Below are 16920 nucleotides of genomic sequence, written 5' to 3'. Positions count from 1 at the left end.
AGACTGCATCAAATAATTCTTTCTAGCCCAACCTCTATAACAGGGATGTCTTCATTTCATTGCTTCATTATGGAGCAAAAACGTTTTGTGAACCTGGTGAATTGTTCCCTGGTAAGGTCTCAGTTTTTCTTCTTGGCAGGCCTACCAGAGCAGGGAAAAAAGATCAGAGATCTCCGTTATGCATCTAGAAAAGTGATAAATTCTAAGTGAGTTGATTTTGAAATCTCCCGTGCCCAATTATCAAATGCCATGAAGCAGCAGTCAAATGTCTGCCATATATAATGAGAAAGCCCCATAAAACACTTTTATGCACCTGTTCGGTATACAAATATTTCAGTTAGCCCAATGAAATATTATCAAACTTTATAAAATTAACTGTGTGAAATGTCTAATGTTACTATGACAATTCTAGAAACTACGGTAATTTTGCATCTCATTCAAGGCATATAAGGAGCAAACCATAGTCTTGGAGGACCAGAGTCCCCTCATGCTTTAAAAGCAACCTCAGTGATCAAGCTAGCTATCTCACTTGGAACAGATGAACAATGAAAATGATGGTCAAGTTGCTAATGTGAACATTGTCTGGATAGAAAATTGTGGAAAGAGGATTTTTATCTTTTTTATCTTGTTTTGTTTTTGTGTCTCTTGGACAATGTACAGCTCTACTTATCTTCCCCCAGAAGTAAATCCTTTTGTTGTTAGCCATAGCAGTCTTCTTGTATAGCCATGTAAAAGCAGAAGACAGAGAAATCTTGAAATATAATGGGCTGTCTACCTTCAGCTTAAGCATCAGATTTGGCAAATTTGGATATCAAGGTCAATTTTGCAGACCAGAATATATTCCTTAGCTACACACATAGACAGTGGGAGCCCTGATATTTTTCGTTTGTAACTTTATAAAATTGGCTACTTCTAGGATTCAAATTCTCAGCTCTTGTTTTAATATGTAGGGTTATTTATTGTTCAGCTAAAGTGCTTTTGTTTTTGTAATTCTATTGCAATCTCAGCTACTTGTGCTGGTTTCAACAGACTCAATCTTACTGTTTTAAAATAATTTTATTCATCATTACTTTTATATACAATTATTGCTTTTATGATTCGTGCTTTTTTAGCTTTATTGCTGTTCTTTATTGTTACACATATATTTTAAATACATTCTGAATAATTCACTCATTTTCTTTGTAAGTTGCTTGGAATTCCATTTTGTAAAATGGAATGTTAATTACAAGAACAGTCTCTTGAAGATCATGATGATTTTGTTTCTTAAGCAAGGGGAACTTGGGATACAAGGTTAATTCAGCCTTCCATCCTTCCAAGGTTAGTAAAATGAAGACCTAGATTGTTGGGGGCAATATGCTGACAATGTAAACTGCTCAGTGAGTGCTATTAACTACTATGGGGTAGTATATAAATTTACAGCTTCTCCCTTTATCTCTGGTAATGTTCATCAATGTCTTCTATACAAGACGTTGTGTAACTCAGAGCACACATTGTTTTTGTTTTGTTTTTTTTATCAAAAGGAAGTCAAACAATCCCCCTTAAAGGACCAAAAGTAAGTAAAAAATAAAGACTATAGAAAGTAAAGGGTTTCTTAGCAGTTCCACAGAAATCTAAACAATAGTGAGTAGAAATAGAGGTTTGAGGCTGGTTTTAGAAAAATGTAAAGCCCATATTTTAAAAGTCCTTAAATGAACCCAAGTAGCTGTTGAAACAATACATACTCTGAATCTTAGTTATCCGCTGTAGATATTGTTTCTTGAACTATGCCTTTTCCCAGTTCACAATGCTTTGAGTCCAAACTTACTTAGGATTCTTTTTAATGAATTGTCCTGTCACCCATAGCTGTGTTGTATTTCTGAGCTAATATTAATATTGTTGCACTAAGTAGACTCATATTCTGTTTAACGACTCAATCTAGCCTTAGTAGGTAAGTATTCTGTGGTCAATGTGTAAGGTTTTACTTAGACAATCAGTGACCTTTTAGAAACTGCATGAAAAAATCTGTGCATGTCTTCTTCTTAGGCAATAATACATTTTGCAACCACATACTTTGCCACTGTTACTGCTAGTCCACAGTAACAATACTATAACATTAACCCCCATGTGATGGCAGTTACATCAAATGAGCTGATGGCACAGGCAGAAAGCCAAAAGCCTCAGTAAATCCAAGATGCCATGAAAAGCCTGATGACTCTAAGATTTGGTTGATTGATACAGCATTTTACCCAAACTTTCAGAAGTTATTTCAATAGAGAGTGGCATTAATGGAAAGATCTGCACAAAACTCCAAGGGTGAAGCTCAATTAACATCAAACTTGAGAGATAAATAAACTTATTATTCACTTTTCAGTCTCTATATCTGCGTAGTTCTCTATGTGAATCTCCTCTAATCCGTTTTCCAAAAAATGTCTCAAGATAGAGCTACAAATCCTGGGGATCCTTATTTAGCCAAGACTTTCCTTTTTTCATACTAGTCCTCTACCCAACTAAATTTGTAATGAAAATCATATGCATGAAAGCTTAAATCTGCAGTCAATTCAAGATTAACCAAAACAGCTTCATCTGCTGCTGCTTGGAAGGGCTAGGCTTTATTACAAGTAAGGAAAGTGATATGGTCTACATCAATGACTTGGTAGCAATTAGAATGATACCTTTTAGACTGGGAGCTGAGCAGACCATTTATTTAAACCATAGCAATGTGTATTCACTTGGATTTACCGGAAGCTGCACATGACATTTCATTAGTGAATTAACTTTATAGCAATGTAATGCTTAATCCAATTTTGGCTTAGTGTTATTAATGATATTGCTAGGGAAATAGTTTTAAGGCAATTAAACAGATGTATCTACTGTTGCCAAGCCTCACTGCTAATATCTAATGGCATCACAAAAATAGTACTGCAAAAAACCAACATTAAAAATGGAAGTCTTACCCTTCCAGCTAACTTAATCTTTTACATTTGGAAGACCTTCAAACCTCATTATAAATTTTCCTCCAGAAACTTTTTTTTATAAAAAAAATGTATTTATAGAGAAAAATGTAGTTTTCTTTTATCCAGCTACAAGACTAATACTTTTGCAGGCTATGTGGACATTGTGCCATGAAAATGATGAAACTACTACCTCGTCGTTCTCCTCTTGCCAGTTACAGAATAAGAGTAATCAAAGGTTTTCAAGCAGAACATTCCAAACCTTAGAAATAACCAGCCTGGTGCTTGAATTTTAAGCAAAGATTCTCCCAGAGATTTCTTTAACCAGTTTTCTTGAAAAAGAAAAGAGATTATGTTACAAAAATTTTGACCATTGGATACTTTCATTTTAGTAGTGATTTGAGTTCAGTAGGTGGACGTTTCTTTATTCTGGTGTTGATAACACTTCAGTTGACAGGGGATTCTGGAATATTTTACACCAGTTGTAAAGTTGTAATATAATAGATAATGCAAAAAATATTTCAATCTAATGACTTGCCAAGTTCCCTACTCCTGAACTTGTTGCTATATGGTAACATTCCTAATATTGACTACCTTGTGGTTAATTATTTCCTTTATTAGCACAAATAAATAGCTTAGTTAATATATTTAAAATAATGCTACTAGAATGATCTCCCAAATGGAGATGAAAAATGGAAATGGGAAATTAATGTTTTCTGGATCATTGACTGAAACTCCACCCGTACTAATGAAATAACATTTGTTTTATTCTTATACTTGAATGAAATGCTGGTCTCAGGGCACCTGCTATTTTATGTCTGCAAATATATATTTAGACCGATGTAGGCCAGGAAATAACTTTTAGAAGGAAAGATGGTGTAAACCAGAACTTCAGTTGAAAGCAGTCCTGGTCATTTACTGTCTCCATATTTTCCTTCTCATTAATGACCAACAATGGATAGGGCTGCAGAAATCAAGAGGAGAAATTGATAGAGAGAGCAAATTTTAGTAGTGACATGTGAATATGTGCAGTGTAAAATATGTGGGAAAGAAAATGCCATTGAGAAAACATTACAAGTTTAGAATACTTGCCCATTTTTATTATGTGAAAACTGACAATCTGTTTCCCCTGTCAACTGAAGTGTTATCAACACCAGAATAAAGAAATGTCCACCTACTGAACTCAAATCACTACTAAAATGAATTCAATGGTATTCAATGGTCAAAATTTTTGTAACATAATCTCTTTTCCTTTTCAAGAAAACTGGTTAAAGAAGTCTCTGGGAGAATCTTTGTTTTGCAGTTTAGTTCACTGTCATGGCTAAAGTTAAGCAGGAAACATAGAGGAAATATTGGGCGAAGATCAGAAAAAGTAGGAGTGATTTAAGGATCTGGCAGAGTAATATGAGTTATTATATACTTCTATTTCTAATGTCCATCTTTGTATACCTACCTACCTACCTACCTGCCTACCTACCTACCTCTGTCTGTCTGTCTGTCTGTCTAGCTAGCTAGCTAGCTAGCTAGCTGTTAGGGGTTGAAAATGACTGTGTGGTGCATAATCAACCAATTATATATTTATTATAAATATATATATTAATTACCCATTTCAATAAGTTCAAGCAATTCACATAAATTCCACACAATAATCACAATGCATGAAAAATAAACTAAAATCAATAGACAACTAAAACTAAATTAATCCTGAATAAGAGAGAAGATGCATTTAGAAGATTGCATTGTTGCTTGTAGCAGTCAGCAGCCTGGGTAAGATGGAAGGTTGCAATATAAAAACTCCCCTCCCAGAAAGTTTCTGGGTACAAATGCCTATTCTATCTTCTGACTTATTATTCAGCTGAGTAGTGTTTACTGCCTCCCCTCATTCCTGGAAGCATCACAACTGGCATCCTCCCCCCAAACCTGATCTGTGTGAGAAAGGAGGTTTCCAAATCCTGTGAAATTCTGGCAAATGAAAAGGGAAAAAAGTGAAATAAATATTACAATGCCACCACTAGAATTGAGGTTTGTGGCTGCAAAATTTTCCTTTCCTTTCCTTCCCTTCCCTTCCCTTCCCCTTCCCCTTTCCCTTCTGAAAGAAAGAACATATATTTCTTAACTTTAGATATGATTATGCAAAACATTAACTGGAGATGGAAATAGAAATAAAGAGCTTCAAAAGCACATTTAATATATCTATATCCTCAATATCTATTTTTATATCTCACTTACCCACATAGACAATACACACACTTATAAAGAAAAAACATTAAATACCAAAGAAAACAGAGTAGACTAAGTATATCCTTAGTTAAAATAGAAGTAAAGCGTATGTCCTATTTTTTTTGCTAAACCAAATTCCAGTTCCTAGAGTGATCTAATGACTGAAACAAAACCCATTATTTGGCTATTTAATTTCCTATATATATTTTTTTAAGGAATCTGAAGTTGAAAGGGATCAGTTCCCTTTTCCTGCTCAAGCCAACATGGATTTTATCTCACTTAATTAAAAAGGAAAATAAAATAGAATTGCAATAGCACTTAGACTATATACTGCTTTGTAGTGCTTTACAACCCTGTCTACAGAGTCAGCATATTGCTCCCAACAATCTGGGTCCTCATTTTACCCACCTTGGAAGCAGGGGTGAAATCCAGCAAGTTCTGAAAGGTTCTGGAGAACCGGTAGCAGAAATTTTGAACAGTTTGGAGAACCGGTAGTGGAAATTTTGAGTAGTTCAGAGAACCGGCAAATGCCACTCTGGCTGGCACCAGAGTGGGGTGGGAATGGAGATTTTGCAATATCCTTCCTCCAGGAGTGGGGAGGGAATGGAGATTTTGCAGTATTCTTCCCCTGCCATGCCCACCAAGCCACACCATACCATGCCCACCAAGCCACACCCATAGAACCGGTAGTAAAAAAATTTGTGTTTCACCACTGCTTGGAAGGCAGAGTCAACCTTTAGCCTGGTGAGATTCAATCTGCCAAGTTGCAGTCAGCCAGCAGTCAGCAGAAGTAGCCTGCATTACTGCATTCTAACCACTGCACCACCGCAGCTCCTGCCTTTCAGCCATTTTTGTAAAAAGTGGAAATTTATCTGAGATGGTTTCTCCTGATTTGAATGGTGAATCCTTAAGACTGTTTCACTGGCTCAGTGAAAGATAGATAATGTTTATTCGGATTTATTTTCGATGTTTATTTGGATTTTTACTCTAATTGGAAGCAGGTTTTTGTGTTTTTATTCTTGTTTACCTCCCAGAGTTCATTCTCATAGATATAAAGTTAATAAGCAAACAAATAAATAAATAATAAAATAAAATAAAATACAGAAAGAACTATCAACATAAACCCTACATTTCTGAACATAAGAAAATAAATAATACAGTATTGTAAAAACTAAAGCCTTATGGGTCTAATGGTTAATGTTAATAGCAAAACAACAAAGAAGTCCTGGAGAAAAAATGCAATGAATTAACAATGTGAGTTTGAATGGATTCTAATAATCCAAAATGTTGAAATAGTTACTAAAATAACATTAGAAGAGTAACGGTTGATATTTCATTCATACATAGTAGGAGGTGAATAGATCAGGTATAAGGATGTCAATCATGTGAAGCAACAGCTGTTTACACACATTCACAGCAGCTATTCAGAACTTGCTACCATATGGATCATAAAGCTTTCCTTATCTGCTAAGAGGGAATTAGCATGAACTCCCTTAGAATAACTTGGCTCACGGAACAACAGAAGGAAGATGAATCTTCTTTGAATATCATTATAAAAGGAACAGTGTAGAATAGATTCAATTGAACTGTCATCACAAGGACTGCTTTGACTAATTATGATTTTTTTTCCAATCCCCTTATAAAAGCATTGAAGATCAACTCTTATAACTGGGTATGAAAAATAATCTTTTTCAGGCTGGAGAAATGAGTGGGTTAATGTAACTGCCTGGTTTCCATTCATCAGAGTAGGTGTTTGCCTTTGTCATGTTTCTTATACATGCCCCCCTTTATTTTGAAGATTTTGTACAACTAATTATTTTTACCAAGTTAGGGGAAGAATTGAGAAGATCTACCACCTTTTTTTTTTTAATTTGATTTATATGCCGCCCTTCTCCGAAGACTCAGGGCGGCTTACAATGTGCTCAGCAATAGCCTTCATCCTTTTGTATATTTATACAAAGTCAGCTTATTGCCCCCACAAACTGGGTCCTCATTTCACCTACCTTAGAAAGGATGGAAGGCTGAGTCAACCTTGAGCCTTGGCGAGATTCAAACCCTGCAGTAATTGCAGGCAGCTGGTCTTAATAACCAGCTTAATAACAGGGTGCCTTAAACCCCTGTACTACCAAGGCTCTTTTTAATTTCAGGCCTGTTGATTTGCACATTATAGGAAACATGTGAGACAGTTTTAGAGCAGCACTTTCTATGTTGTAGTCTCCTTGACAATAAAAGGAGTAAAGGGACAGTAAAAGAAAAATAAATCAAATGCATCAGTTTCCACAGAAGGCAAGTGGTATATTTAATTATACCAGCTCCAGAGATCTGTTAAACGTGGATCCAAAGCTGTTTCCCCCCCATCCATTAAATGTTCTTAATATGATTATTCTACTACTATTAACAGCTGTTCAGAGATAATGGAGCTATTCCCTTTTCTCCTGCTGGGGTTTTAAAAAGAGTAGCAGCATATCACCATAATCCCATTCCATAATACATAAACATTAATGTAAGGTGCTTGCCCTTATTAAGTAAATAAAATAAACATTTATGCACTATTTTTCCTCCTGTCTGGGAAATTAGTTGGCTTAATGGGTCCAGTACTGTAGCACTATATGAACTTTTTATTTTGTACAATTGTGGTCTGAATTCCATCTTTACTCCCAACAGAATAACCCCTTGCAATTGACCTTATCAGTCTGAAGTATAGGACATTGCTCCAGAAAGAGATAAATTCTAAAGGGAATATTTTGCAAGAGACCCTGATATGAACAGTCTAAGGGCATTTTTAGTGTTATTGGCAGGTGACTGTATTTGCATAAATAAACCTTAATTTAAATATGTTTGACCTTCTTTTGAAATTAAAATGTTAATTTTTGTAGAAAAGAGACATTACTGAAGAAAAGTATTTTCCAAGCATTTCTGAATGCACTGTTGGGGGTGAGAAGATTAAGTCTCCACAGAGTTGCAGTTCAGACTTTAATGGTCAGCATTTTGCTAAGCCTTCCTTATACACTTGTTATCTTAATCTTTGGCAAGAAAGAATCATATAATTACAGAGTGAAAGGGAACTCTGGGATCATTTTATTTTAGTGGCATGATAATTGAATAATACTGAACCCATACTCGGTAGCTATAACAAACAATTACAATCTAGAAATGGTTTGATCTGAATGGCACCTATCAAAAGTAAGAGTCCACAACACAAACTGTTGCACAAACACAGTTATTATAAGTTAAAAGTGGCACAATATGTAAACAAAAATGGAAATTTTATTTTATTTTCCCAAAAACAGTCCTCTGAGGAAAATTGATTTTAAATGGCAGCTTGTTACAATAATTCAGCAATGTAATATTGGTGGGTGTAGCATAAGGAGTAACTATACCTCTGCTAGAAAGCTATTATTTTGTAACTACCTCGTTATGTCAATAATGCCGTAATATGACTTTCAATGTGATGAGAACATAAAACCTGTTAAGGCATAACTCTATCCAGAGCGTCTACATGTAATATACATATAATGCTCACTTCCATCAATTTGATTCATTATTATTATTTTAATTTTTTTTAATCTTCCAAGTAAATAATCCAAGATATAGCCAAGATCCAAGATTCAGATATAGAGTGAAAGGGAATCAGATTCATTATTTGTTACATCACAGTAAATGGAAATGCATCCTAAATCAAACAACTTTGCTTTGAGATCTTGCATCTGGATAGATCTGATACAGGGCTGTACAAAATATTTTTGTTTATTTTTTTAAAAAAGTGAAATGCTCTATACTGTATGTGTTCAGTGCATGGTTTTAAAAACAACAACTAAAGATTTTGTTTGTTTTACATCTTCACCTGCTTGGTTCAATAGCATTTTAGTAATAGCAAAATTACCAATTTTCTTCAGTAGCAGCAAATTACTGCAAAGAAGGAACATGACATATCTACATCCTCAGCACCACTGCATTTTATTGCTTATAATGTTGTGCCAAAAATATAATTAAACGAATTGAGTAGAGTATAGCCCATTCTCTTTATTGCACATGGGTAAAACCATCTCATGAAACATTATTTTAGATTGATTAGTTACATTATATCACCATAATTTTAAAATACAAATATGGCAATTGTATATGTTAGCTGTATGGATAGTCATTTGTTTCTATCATATAAATCTCCCATGTACTTTTTTTAAAGAGCACTATGAATTAAAGCTATAAAATCCATCTCTGTTTTGTAGCACAGAATGTATGTTGGTTACCATCCTTTTATGTATAAAAATCTATAGATATCATGCCTTCTATCACACATAGGTACTTTACAGTTGAGAATGCCAATTAATCATTGAAGTCTGAAAATTAAACTTTAAATATAAGAATCAAATACATGAGGTCATTCAAAAATATCCATAGGATAATATGTAGAACACGGTACTTTTCATATGAGAAGTTCACATCAACATCTCATTAGTGAGCTAATATTTTGACTTAGCACTTTGGGAAGTCCCAAATATAAATTTTGGCAATGCTGCACTTATTATAAGATGCCTGCTATGTCTTGGTATTGAACCAACAAATCTGATGATCATCCTATTTAATCAAATTTACAGTAAAAAGACTTCTTATACCTTTCTTGACATTATCTGTACAATATTTATTTATTTATTTAATTTTATTTCTATACCGCCCTTCTCCTGCGGGACTCAGGATAAACAGCCAGGATAAAACATAGCATATAAAATTTAAAAACATTTTAAAAACAATTAAATAATTTTGGCCCGATATTGAGTATATTATTGTATCCAATAGTAAATTATTTGGTGATGTGCCTTCATTAGATGATATACAGAAAGTATTAATCTTTTTAAATTAATCACATACAAAAATATGATAAAGAATTCGCACAATTAGAAAGAACTGGGGGAAAGCTGAAAAAGAAAAACACACACAATATATTCACATATATTTATAGGTATACAAATATTAATAAATGGAATATTCAATTCATTACAGTTATCAATCATTGAACTATATGAATAAGCTCTGCAGACACTGAAAATTTGTAGCCGTTTGTTTTCAAATATAGAACATTAAGGTTTTAAAAATTGTAATTTTCTTTTTATTGTCCAGAAGTCAGCTTCCACGTGTATAAAATAGGAATATCTGAAAATACTATATTTCAAAGCTAATATGTGTAATAGCTCCTTAACAAAATTGAACAAAATGTTTAAATAAAGTATTAATTCCATTGAATTATCAACAACATAATGCAATGAGGTTATTTCTAAAATATTGTTTCTTATAGAAAGAGATATAATCTAGAAAACTATTGAAATTATTGGCTTTTTTAGTTTCTCATTTTTTATTGATTAAGTAACATTATAAGCAAAACATCAAAACATACACACATACTTAATGATTTAAAAAAACAGGTACAGACAAAAATAATAAAACAGATAGATTCAAGAAGGCAAAGGAATGAGACAAGGTTACATTCTCTCCCCTTATTTATTCAATCTTGGAAGAAGATAATCATGGTTTAAAATTGGAGGAAGAACCAGCAATAGCCTGTGCAATGGTGGCGATAGTATTCTGATAACTGAAAATGCAAATATTCAGAAAGATTTAATAATGAGAACAGTTAAAAAAATGGGACTAAGATCAATTATTAAGAAGACCAAACTCATGGCAGAGATAGGAACCAGTCTTAGAGTTGATAATGAAGATATTGAAGTGAAGGATAGCTTCTGCTTTTTAGGTTTAACTGTTGGTATCAAAGGAAAAAGCAATCAGTCAATGCATCTCAGATCAGCACAAAAGTAGAGTAGCTTTAAAGCAGAGGTGAAATTCAATTTTTTTTACTACTGGTTCTGTGGGCGTGGCTTGGTGGGTGTGGCAGGGGAAGGATACTGCACTCCATCCCACAGTGGTACCAGCTAGAGGTGGTATTTTCTGCACCAAACTACTCAAAATGTCTGCTACCGGTTCTCTGAACTACTCAAAATTTCCGCTACCAGTTCTCCAGAACCTGTCAGAACGTGCTGGATTTCACCCCTGTTTTAAAGCCTTGAGAAAGATATTCATATGTTGGAACATGCCTACCCCTATAAAGATCAGAATGTGCAGGCAATGGTTTTCCTTGAGGTGTTCTAAAGAAGTGAAAACTGAACTTTAAAGAAGAAGCTGAGAAAGAAAATAGATGCTTTTGATCTTCAGGGGAGAACTCTTGAATATATTATAAGCAGCCAAGAAAACAAAGTGATCATTGAAGAAATTAATCCAAAGTCTCCCTCAAGGCACAAATGACCGGGCTCAAAGTATCATATTTTGGACATATTATGCAGAGTTGGGTTTTTGGAGAAATCTATTATTCTGAGAAAGATTGAACAAAAAAAGAGGACTCAATTATGGTAGTGATGGGTGCACAGTCTGAAAACTTGAAGGACCTGGTAGAAGACAAAGCCTCCTTGGAGGAAATCTTTCTCTGTGCTCACTGACTTGATGGCACATTATCTTCCTAATTAATGAAGATCCCACATGGGAGTGATGAGAGTTTGGGTTTTTTTTTTTCTTTGCAATGCAAATAGATTTGGATATTTGATAATGTTATCATGAATGATAAGTGACAACCCACTTTGGTTTATTTGTTTCATGGAAATTACAATCTGAATTTTATTTTCAATGAGTATTTCAGTTCATAGACACATTTATATGTTTGATCTTGGCTCTGCCAAACCTCCATGTAATTTTTTCCAGTACCTCCCATAATTTCTGCACTGATGATTATGCAATGTTTTACTTCTTGTAAAGTTAGTTCTTTTCGATATAGTGCCTGTTTTATTTATATATAAAAGTAGCATACTTAATAAATAAATCAACAAAGGCAGCAAAGAGAAATTTGAAGAAATCCACAAGTAGTCTCTAAAAATGTAGGGAAAAAAAAGAAATATTCTTTTCTTGAAGAAAACCTTTGAAAAATTGCAGGACTGTTTTTGTACATTATCTAACAGAGTTTGTAATAAAAAGTCTGAGGGACAAATCATCCAAGAAGTTAGCAGATTGTTACTGTATTTTACTAATAAGTAATGCAAGAGAAACTCCTGATACCATCCAGTTATTTAAGTCTGGTTGGGTCTAGTGATGAAACTATTATGATACTGTCCACACAGGACTGTACACAATCTGTCTATATTTTAACACATTCTGCCTCTTTCTTTTATCTTGCATTGTGTCATCACTTTCACTGCCCACAGGTTGGTGAGGGAATAATGCCTTCTGTTCTGTCTGAGAAAGAAGTGCATTCTGACACCATTTTTACACGTCCTCCATCTGCTGCTGTGTGTGACTTGTAGCTTAATTATGAAGTCCCTTTCTCTGGAATCTATTGCTTCTTATAAATGGTTGTATTTGATACTATAATATATTTACATATAGATTTCTTTTTAAAAAAATACTTGCTATTAACATATAAGCAACAACTTCTGTTTATTATGCTATTACTAATTACTGACTGTACATTCCAGATATAGCTCATAATTTTAAGTGGATTTACAGTAGATGTTTATTTTAGAAACTAGAAGAGTTTTTAAGAAACTCTTCTGGAGAAAATTGTGCATCTCATTTCAGAACACTGAAATTCCTTATTCCGCCACATTTCTGTGCAAATGTCATTCATTATTCATTGAAATTTCAGAAGTTTTTTATATTTCATTTAATTGTTCATTATGTAACAGTAGCTGACACACTCTTTGACTTAAATAAATAAATAAAAAGAATAAACTTGAATATCTTCCCTGAGATGCTATTATTTGTTGCCTGTAGTTAACTGACCAATCCCTTTCCTCAAATTCTGAATAAATTTCATTTAGAATATTATATTGGATTTTTAGAGAAAACTAGCTAGCTAATGTTATGTTTAAAGCCAGGAATGAAATTCTCAGCAAACATAGTTAATGTGTATACTGTATAAGGATTCTTGGCTATCTCTGTTTCCTCTTGTCCATCTGTTTCTATGGCACTGAGCCTACTCCTTGGAGCATAGGATCCAAATAATAATGGATTTAATTTGACAGCATCTAGTATTGCCAAGCTTGAGTTCGCTTCAGGAGGTGCCTCTCTTGAGGGCATGGTCATACTTTTATTTCTTAATATCTCATCTAAGAGTTAGTGTGGTTATTGGTTGGTAGGTTGGTAGGTACTAGGCAGAGCAGAAATCAGTGCTGTACTAGAAATTGAGAAAGACAGTTCAGAACTTACATACTCCAGGGTTATAGTTTATGAGAAAATTCTTTTAATTTTTCTTCTACTCTCCTGCTCTCTTTCCTTTCTCTGCCCCCAAAATATTTTCTCTACCAATTGCTATGTTTCATATTTTCTGTTGTGGAAGACATATTCAATTTTCCAAATTTGGAAGGGGTATGTGAAGGTGTGATTGATTATGGAGTTTAAATGTATTACTGAAGGAATTACACAGCAGACCAATAAATTATTGTGCAGGGGGCTCCTAGAATAGTTCTAGGAACCTGTTGAAAAACAGTCTGAAAACAGTGGCAGCGGTTATGACCAAATTTCAATTTCTGACTGAAAATATATATATATTTTCAGATATAGCTATTTGAGTCTCCCAAATTGCAGCACAGAGTTGTTGCTTTTCAGCAGGATACAAAAAGCCCAGAAACTTGTGAATGAGATTTCACAGAACTAGGGCTGTGGAACAACTTAGCTTAGGTAGGTGGAACCTGGCTAGAAAGAATATGCACATAAAAGCCTACGAAAAAGAAAAAGACACACATGCACACACACACACACACACACACACACACACAATCTTTATCCAGGTTCTTCCTACGTAAACCAAGATTTTTATGTAGCCCTAGTTCAGTGAAATCACAATCCACTAGTTTCTAGGCTTTTTTTTCTGGCAGCCAGCAAACACTTTGTTGCCCATTGGGAGACTAAAGAGACTAAGTCCTCTATTTCGGACTTATAATAAGTCCGAAATAGTTCTACCTTAGTCTCCCAATGGGCAGCAGGGACCTTGCTGGCTGCTTGAAAAAAGCCTAGAAACTAGTGGATTGTGATTTCACTGAACTAGGGCTGCATAAAAATCTTGGTTTACGTAGGCAGAACCTGGCTAAAGAGAAATACACACACACATACTCTATATTCATTCATTCATTCATTCATTCATTTCCTGCCTTTATTATTTTTATAAGCAATTCAAAACACCACACATCTTATGGAAAAGCATTGTTAAGGAATGACTTATCTGATTCCTCCCTCTTCTTAGGTCTCAAAGGAGCATCCATATTATAAGAAAAAGGAATTTACTTTTATTTATTTATTATTATTTTTATAAAAAACTCGGGTGGTGAATATATTAAATACACACTTTCCCCACTGTGAGGGTAAAGCTCTGTGAAGTGAGTTGGACAGAGAAAAAGTGACTGGCCTAATATCATGCAGCTAGATTTCATGCTAGGAAGAGGGGGAACTAGAACTCACAGACTCCCAGTTTCTAGCCTGATCTTTCACCACTAAAACAAATTGGCTCTCTCTTTTTTATTATTCCTAACCCTAACCCTAACATTATACTGTATATAAGATATTGATTCTCAATTACAATAATCTCTGAAAATATTTGTTGGGAGTAAAAATTTACAGCATCTCTTTGATATTATAATTTGAAATTACTTCTATCCATACATTTGTCTTAGACTTTCAGGCTAAATCATCTCCCAGAAACTGTAGTAGGTTCTTTCACATGGATAGGTGCCTAGCTGAATGGCAATTACTATGAAATGTCCTTGAGTTTGGATACAGTGATTTTTTTTCCTAAAAAAAAGTCTGCTTTTATTTCCTTGTCCCTTCCACATTACAGATCCTCCTTATCTTTTGATGATAGCTTCCATTCCCTATCAAATGCCCTCAAACAAAGTTAGGGCTAGTTTACTATAAAGAATGTAATCATTAACTACAACAAGGAAAAGAATTACAGTATATTGCTACAAGTACAAAACCTCCCCATTGGCAAACTATTGGAGGATTTATGGATTTCCCAGGTGAATTCAGGGATACTTATCTCTAAATAGGAAGGATAATTCTATGCAAATTTATACATATTTATGTCATAATCCCAGAGGAAAACACATTAGTCAGAATTTGCAAAAATTTCAGTCCATAGGGCCCTTGGACATCACTAGTTTATGGTAAAGTAGTTCTTAGTTGCTGATATTTAAAGATTCCCGTGAAAATATTTTAGTCATTTCACAATCCTGCTTTCTCAGAAACAGCAACAAGGCTGTCTTTAAAGGGAAAAAAATGAATAAAAAGGCAAACCATTGGGAAATAGGATAGTGAATTATGAAAGAGTGGTTGAAAATGATTTTTTCCCCACATTCTTTATTCATGTTAGTCATACCCTTATATTACTGGCATGACTTGTTTACTTAATCATAGCTTTTCTGGTGTTGTGCGGCAGAACTCCAGATGGAAGTAAAACTACATTTATATCAATATCTAGCAAAAATCATTAAAAAGAAATAATTGAAAGCATCAGAAAGAAAAATCACATCTGCTAAAAAGATAATCATAGATAAGGTAGATAAAACCTTGGTAATATATTGGCTAAATATAAATCAGCGATTTCGCTGCTGGTTGGTGTTCCATCTACTTACTGCTGCTTGAATTAGTCTTTGAAAATTGATAACATTTTAATGTAATTTTGATTGCCTTCTTCTGGAGGTCAGTCTAACAAGAGTATTGCATAATGCTAAATTACTCTTCTCATAAGGAATGGATATAATTAAAGCTCAAGTACTTAGTGTTTTTGATTAAGGGAATTGTGAAAAGGGCTTAGAGAAACACAGCATTTCATAGAATTTACCCTGGCTTTAATATGCTAATACTTAACCTCTTCTTTCCAATCTCCTTTGCCTCTAGAAAACAGAACCAACTGGAATAGATATGTTGATGTGTTTTTCAGCCACGCCTGTCTGTTCCCAGCTTGAGTTCTTCTCCCTGAGAAGAAATAAGCCAGCCATGCCATCATCCTGAAAATAACCCCCAAAAGTAATTTCTCCTAGACATTCTTCTTGAGTTTGGTGATCTCAAGAGCACATCAAATCTATGTGAAAGTTAGGACAATGTGATTCAAATATGTATTGCCTTTATAGTTCAATGTCTTGAATATGATTTTCAAGTCAAATATATGATAGCATGGCAGAATTCATTGAAGCGTGATAGGAATTTTGATAGTGTAGTGATTAGGGCTACAGCACAGTTTCAAATCTTTGCACATCCATAAAAGTTGTTGAATAATTGAAAGTTTCAGCTTAATTTTCCACATATACTTGTGACGAGAAAGTGGAAAGAGTGCTTCTGAACAGTCTCTTGGTTTTTTTTGGAGGAAATTTAGGATATAAATGAACACACCAGTCAACATTTTCTTCTAGACTGAGATTCCTTGCTCTCATAAGCTTGTTGAGACCATATCTAACTCTCCTATGAAAGATACCTATCATTTCATAGGACAATTAAATATAACCTCAACAACTTTTGGTGTGCACAATATGGTGTGCACAGAGGCTTCAAAATATGTCATCCCCAAATCACTTTTAAAAAGAATGCAGAAATCTCAGTGGCCTTCCAGAACTTGCAAGATTATGAACTCTCACGAACTCTTGTACAAGAAAACAAAAATCTTTTAAGATCTAACATAATATTTAACAAGAACTCAGCTTTTTTATATGACATCTCAGAGCAAGATAGCTGAATTGTCATA

Source organism: Pantherophis guttatus, chromosome 6 (assembly GCF_059756535.1).
Source record: "Pantherophis guttatus breed Tessera chromosome 6, ASM5975653v1, whole genome shotgun sequence".
In the NCBI taxonomy this organism is placed as follows: Eukaryota; Metazoa; Chordata; class Lepidosauria; order Squamata; family Colubridae; genus Pantherophis; species Pantherophis guttatus.
The sequence above is the reverse complement of the archived record's forward strand: the minus strand, read 5'-3'. Positions refer to the sequence as shown.